This window comes from Galeopterus variegatus, unplaced genomic scaffold (genome assembly GCF_000696425.1).
Source record: "Galeopterus variegatus unplaced genomic scaffold, G_variegatus-3.0.2 Scaffold4116, whole genome shotgun sequence".
Classification (NCBI taxonomy): Eukaryota; Metazoa; Chordata; class Mammalia; order Dermoptera; family Cynocephalidae; genus Galeopterus; species Galeopterus variegatus.
Window position 1 is genome coordinate 96,798 of NW_007730227.1, and position 7,921 is coordinate 104,718.

Here is a 7,921-nt window from a genome sequence, read left to right on the forward strand (position 1 = left end):
TAACACAGAAGATAGAGTTCTACCTTATTCCATAAGGTGTCCCTACAAATCAAAACAACAAGAAAAAACCTTAATAAAAAAATAGCAAAAGGATATAATCAGACAGTTCACAAAATAGGAAATAATAAAAAATTGTAAACATATAAAAAATAAATATTGAGCTTCACTCATTATTGAAGGTAGGCAAAATAATAACTATTAAATACAACTTTTTTCCTATCAGATTACCAAAGATCAAAAAACCTAATTATGCGCTGTGTTGTCTAGAGTGTGGGGAAACAGTCTCATAAATTGTTGGTGTGAATGCAACTTGGTATAGCTTACAGGAGAGAAATTTAACATTATTTATCAATATTAAAAATGTCACCAATCACTTGACCTAGCAATTCTATTTCTTGGAATTTTTCTCACAGATATACTTACATACATATACCAAGATGTTAAACAAAGTTACTCAGTAAACATTGTTTGTAATAACAAAGACTAGAAATAACCTAAATGTCCATCAACAGGCAACTGGTTAAAAAAGTGGATGATAGGTAGCCACTATAAAGAGCTCATATAAATTGCTCTATATACACAAAAATGAAATGATCTCCAAGTAGCATCGTTCAGTGAAATATATACACACATACATATGCATATATAAACACACACAGACATGGAGGTATACACACACACACGTATAAACACACAGATATGGACCTATATATCCATATATGTGTATCCATATGAATGTATTACATACTAAAAATTAATGGGAAAAAAATGTCAGTGAGATTGTTTAAGCAAGTGGAAGCCGGCACGCCACTAGATAAGCAAATTTGATGCCATTGAATAATTATGAGTCAAAATTTTACTGAAATATTTTAGATAATACCAGTTATTTTGCAAGCAAAAGTTTAATGACATGAAAAACTGGATCTGGGTAAAATTGCTGACACACACTCCTAACTTCTGAGAGTTAGACTAAATATTTTGAAATGGTACCATGAATTAATCAACTATACTTTTACTAATATAGTTTGAATGAATGCCCTGTATTCTCTCTCACACAAAATGGAATTTATCTAGATTTAAGGTATATCTTTAGCTCTCCCCGTAAAGGTAACTTCGGATTTCAGACTTTGCAACAAAAATGTGTTTTCAGCACATTTTTCTTTCTTATAAATATCATCTTTTCTTTAAATATAGGACAAAGTAAGTGAATTGTACACCAACATATCTACCTTTACATACTATAGAGAACATATTGAACATTTAGAACTAGCAGAGGAATATTTCTGTCTCATTTGTTCTTTTTAAACTCTAGTGATTTTGCAAAATCACTGCATCATGGTGTAAATGATGTATGAAATGAAAAATTGTCAGTTTCCTTTGAATGGAGAATATAGAGTGGTTTGTAATTTGCTTCCTGACTGGAATATTTGCTATAGTAAAGGTAGTTTCACACCTTGATGCAGTATTTGACATCTAGTTCTATTGAAGACCTCAGGGAATCTGATGTTGGGAACCTGGTAGAGAAAGCATAGAGATACTAATCCTTGTGACCAGGTTTAATTTTTAAACAGGCACTCTTCAGGGTGGAAAGGTCGAGATCAGTTTTTTAAATTAAATGTTTACAATGCCAAACCAATTTCAGTATTTAGAAAATTAACAGAGACAGTAATAAAAAAGCTGAAAGAAGTTTCAGTGTTTTGCCATGGGTGTGTTAAAATATTACTTTAGTTTCAGATTTGAATTTCCAGTGGGCTTATATAAATGTGCATTCACATAAAGTAGAGACAATATTAATAATTTTGGAAGGTAATGAGGAAATCTCTAGGATTATACATTGTTTCCAAAAGAATGTATTTCCCAGGGCCCAAACAAACTCTTAGAATATTATAGATTCCTGTGAAATATAGTAAATGCTTAATAAAATGCTAAACCCAAGTAAGGAATTATAATAAATATGGAACTGAACCATGCTTCTTTTACTCAGCACTGTTTTCTCACAAAATTCCAGTGCAAACTTATCAAAAAGCTACTGTGTAATATGTCTGTATGTATACTTGCACAGAATATTTTCAGTTAATATAACTTACTTTTTAAATTTACTACCTCCTGTACCAATATGGCATATAATATATTTTTTCCAGACAAATTACTCAGTGATTGGAATGAACTGTCACATAAGGGTCTCAGAGCTGGGGAAAAGCAGAATTTAACAAGGTCACTATAAAAAAGATTGCTGTTTATTTGTTCAAAATCATGTACGTTTAAAAAAGATTTTATACTTAAAAAAATGAAAAGTGTCAACAGCAGACTGCTTGATTGCTTTAACAGAAGCTGAAGGATTTGGTAAAGCCATCTTGTGGTGAGAGAACCATTCAGGAGCTCAGGCAGAGGTGGGGAGGAAGAGTGGGGAAGAGAGGGGAGAAGCAGTGGGGAAGAGAGTAGTTGCAGAACAGACAGGAGGGATGTCGTGGGCTGAATGCAAAGCAGCAACCTCACATTTCTACCTTTGATCAGGCCTTTTTGCTGAGGCAGAGAAATACAGGGTGGGTAGTTGGACCACTGCCACGTTCTTCCTTTTGAATTTAGTCTAAATTGAATCCGGTGGTGAGAAGGCACAGGGAGAACTCATGACTGCTCTAGCAGGAAAATCAGCCTTCACATAATCGATCTACATAGTCAGTTAGTGAAATGAAAAGACAGCTATGATTCCCAAGAGACTTAAAACTCGGTGGGGATGGGGGTGAGGGTGGGCAGAGGGATAGGCCAAAGGAAAGTTGGAAATCTTCTGATTAGAAGAAGAGATTTAAAAGCAACACATGCTATAACGCAGGACGTTTTCTCAGAATGCCCAGAGATGGAAAAATGTATATATTTATATTTAGGAGTGGCTTATTTAAAGCCTAATAGCATAACTTTTTTATACCTTTATTTTATTAACTGATGGTAAGCCTCTCTTTGACTTAGTAGTTTTCTTTCCATAATAGATTCTTTTCACAAAACAGCCCCCCACCGGATAGCATCAGTTCCTTATAATGTCTAGATACAAGTTAAGTATACCAAAATGAATACTTTCCTATCAACTAGAAATAACCAATTAGGAGATCAAAGTAACCTGCTAATTGCATAACAAGAAATATAAGGAAATTATATAAAGAAAACAATAAAACATTTTGCTGAGAAATATGAAGAATTTAAATAGTGGAGAGACAAACTGTGTATATGAATGGAATTAGTGGCTATTAGGAAGATGGCAGTAGTTCTCACAATAATATGCAGTTTAAAAACATTTCCCATAATAATACCAATGGAAAATATATCATCACGATTGTTTGGAAGTTTCCAACATTATTCTAAATTTTACCTTGAAGAAAAATCCAAGCAAGAGTAAGTATGACATATTTGAAAGACAAAACAAAATTACGTTGCAAAATGTTAAAATAGTGAGTTAATAACAAAGAAATCAAAGAAAATATCAGAAGGCCTGAAATAGGTCTAAATATATGCATAATTGTAACATTGTGAAAAACGATCTCAAATCAGAGAATAAAAGATGGGTTATTCAATAAATGGTACTATGGAAATTAACTATTCAGGAACAACAACAAAAAAACTTTAACATTTCATCCTTACCTCATGCTATGAGCCAAAATAAAATCCAGATGGAATAAAAAGTTGGGCTTAAAGAAATCTGAAACCACAAAAATATACATAAATATTTAGCTGTCTTAGAATGGCAAAAGACTTGCTAAGCACATGAGAAATGAAAGAAATCACAACAATATATCAATTTTATTACACAGAAATTTTACAATTCAGTATTGAAATTGGAAAAAAAATATCAGAAGAGAAAAATGCTTTATACAACTATACATAAAAAGTGTTAGCATCCTAAATATAGAGATAACACATAAAATTGAGATCCATTAATATTTCCCAAAATACAACATGTGATGGAATATTCAGCTTTGTTAGTATTTGGAACTGCAATTCAACACAGAAACATCATATTCCCACCTATCAAATTGGCAAAAATTATTTAGTGCCATATTCTATGGTTGTGCTATTGAATGTGGTAGTGACCAGCCACTTGACATGTAGCTAGTTCAAATTGAGATGTGTTGTAAAGTGTAAAATACACACTGGAATTCGAACACAGTACAGAAAAGAAGTAAAATATCTCATTAATAATTTTATATTGATTATATGTTGAAATGATAACATTTTAGATACATTGAGTTAACTAAAATATATTACATAAAATTAATTCACCTATTTTGACTTTTAAAAATGTGGTTACTGTAGTTTTAAATTACAGATGTAGCTTACATTACATTTGAACTGGATAGTGTTGCTGTATGGTAATTAGCAGGTGAAGAAATAGTTACTATCACACACTGCTGGTGGGAGTACAAATCATTACAGAAGGATTTCTGGATGGCATTTCTGGATGATACGTATCAAAAGCACTTAAAAAAAAAGCACTGTATTCGTTGACCCCATAATTTCATCTCTAGGACTCTATCTTAAGGAAGTAATCAGAGACAGAGCAATGACTACATAGATAGATATAATTAGTATAAAACATATATGTTAATAGTGAAAGATTAGAAACACAAATATTCAATAACAGAGAAATAAATTATAATATATTCATTTAGTGCCATAATGAAATGCATGTAATACAAAGTAAAGCGAAAAAAGAGCAAGATAGAAAAATCACATATGAATTATCACAAGCGTGAAGAACAGGTACACACACAGAGAGATAAAAGACTGAATAAAAATGCACTAACATAGTGACAGTTTTCTCTGGGTTATGAAGATATGAATCATTTGTGTTTTTTGTATATTTATTTGTATTTGCAAAGGTTTGATAAGGATATATTCATTATAATTAAAAATTAAATTTTCCTTTTGAAAAAAGTCTTGCCTTCCAATGTGTTCAAACTGATACAAATAATAGCTAGATATTTAGGACTTTTGTTTATATAAAAGGCAAACTAAACAATTTAGCTATCTCTACCACCAAGGACAACAAAAACATTGTAAAAAATATTAAGAACATTGTTTAAAAGCACTGAAGAACTAATAATAAAATGAGGAATTGCCAGCAGCCAAAATCTCAGAGATGAACCGAACCTGGAGAAGAACTCAAAACCATCTTGGCTCTATGGGTATATGCTGATTCAAAAGGAAAAGCTAAGCAACTGTGCTGCACTTTTGGTGATTTTGCAGGCCTAAAGGAACAAATGTCAAAAAGTAGGGCCTACCAAAGTCAGGGACTCAGATAAACTAGTCCCCTTCTAGGCTATGACACCAAAGGACCTCACTTCCAAGATTAGGATGAAAGAAAAACAAACGATCCCTCACACCAAATTGCAGCCCAATTTTGCAACATCTGAGATGTCCAGGGAAATCCAGTTTCAAGAACAGAAATGAAATATATAATTTTGAAACCAGTTTAGAGAAAAAATGGAGTGAAAAAAATAATCAGCCCCGTTAAAACCAAGAAAGAAGAGGGAAAAACAAAATATAGAACATGCAAGACAAATAAAAAGCTCAAAATAAGATAGTGAATTTAACCTAAAAATATAATTATGAGCTACTCTAGTTAAAAGACTGTATATATTTTTTAAAAAAGCATTACCTATTTTCAATGAACAAATCTAAAGCATAATCACACCTAAAGTTTGAAAGGTAAAGAGAAATAGAAATATATCATGCAAACACTAACAAAAGAAGGCTAGGGTGCCTATATTAATATCAGACAAATTTTACTTGAAGGCAAAATTACCAGAGATAAAGAAGATCACTACCTAATTATAAAAGGTATAAATAACTGTAAGATTAGACAATCCCAAATTTGTATACAACTAATAACAGAAACTAAAAATACATAAACCAAACTTTAGCAGAGCTACTGAAAAAACTAGACAAATCTACAATTATCTTGGAGTATTTTAATGCGTAACTCTCAGCAATTGATAGAATGATCAACAAGTAAGAATACAACAGCAAAATACACATTCACCTCAAGAAAAATGTAAAATATTTACCAAAAATATTAAGATACAGTGGGCTGTAAAGCACATCTCAGCAAATGTTATAGCACTGAAATCTTAAAGAGTATGTTCTCTGACCATGAGTAATTAAAAGAGAAATTATTTCTAAAGAAAACTAGAAAAATTCTCATATGTTTAAAAATTCAGAATACTCTTCTAAATAACCCATACTTGAATAATAAGTGATAATGGAAATTTAAAAATATTTTGAACTAAACTGTAATAACAATAATACATTATCAAGTCTTATGGTATGCAATTAAATTAGTACTTAGAGAAAAAATGTATAGCCTTAACAGCATATGTAAGAAATAAAAAAAGAACATGACTATGAATATGATAATAAAAATAAGAAGTTATTAAGAATAATTTTATTCTAATAATTCTGAAAATGTAGACAAAGTGGGCAACTTCCTCAAAAAATTTAACTTACCATTATGTCAAGAAGAAAAAGAATATATGAACAGTCTATGGCTACCATCTGTGCATGTGTACATACACACACTAAAAATTAAATAGTGAAAGACAGATCAACTTTATTGTTAATTGTCAAGTTTTGTTAATCATTTGAGGAAGAAAAATCCCAATTTTACACAACTGTTCCATAACATTTATAAAGGGTGTTTACCTCCCAACTCTTTTTATGAGGCTAATATAACCTTGATACCTAAACATAAAAAGATGATTTGAAAAAAGAAAATAATAAGCCAGTCCTATTAATAAGTATAGATGTAAAGTCCTAAAAAAAATAATATTACACCAAATGCAAAAATAAATTAAAAGGATAATCCATTATGTTCATCTCAGGATTATCTCAGGAATTCAGGGTTGGTTTAACATTAAATAACCAAATATAATTCATCACATTAATAGGTCAGAGGAGAAAAAAAAAATTATCATGTCAACGGATGCAGAAAAAAACACTTGATTAACTTCAAGTCATCAAAAAAAGTAACTCTTAGCAAATCATGACTAGGAGGTAACTTTCCTACCCTGATAAGTGTCTTCAAAACACCTGTGAATGGACATTATCGTTCATGGCGATGCATTGAAATCTTTCCCTTTGAAATTGGGAACAAGATAAGGATGCTCACTATCACTACCGCTATTCAACATTGTTTTAGCTAGCATAGTAAGATAACAAAAAGTTACAAAAGATATAGGAATAAAGAACAAAGAAATATAGCTGTCAGTAGTCATAGATGATGGAATTGTTTAAATTAAAAAACATAAGAATTTACAGTTAATATACAAAAAAATAAAAAAAATAAAACAACATTCAAATGTAAAAAAATAAATAAATAAAAATTACCTATAAGTCTAAAAAAAAAGAATTTACAGTTAAACCATTAGAATTAATGAATTTATTAATTAATTTGTTAATAAACCATTAGAATTAGTAAGAATTAATTTAGCATGTTTCCTGGATAAAATACCTATATAAAATAAACAATTGTATTTCTATATGTAAGTGATAACAATTAAAAAAAAATTTGACTACCATATACAATAGCATAAAAATATCAAGTACCCAGGAATAAAACTAACAAAAAGATGCAAGAGACCACTAATAGGGAGGATTATAAAATTTTGTTTAGATACACTTAGGAAATATTTAAATGAAGAGATGTGCTACAGTCAAGAATTTGAAAACTTGCTGTAGTTCAAAATGTAATTTCTCCCCAAACTGACTTGGAGATTTAATACAATCCAAATCAAAATCACAACAGGAGGATTCCCATAGGACTCATATCTAGAATATATAAATAGTTCCAAAATATAAAATGAGAAAAAAAATGGGCAAAAGATGTGAACAGGCACTTGGCAGAGGGGTCAAAAAGGTGGGTATACACATGAAA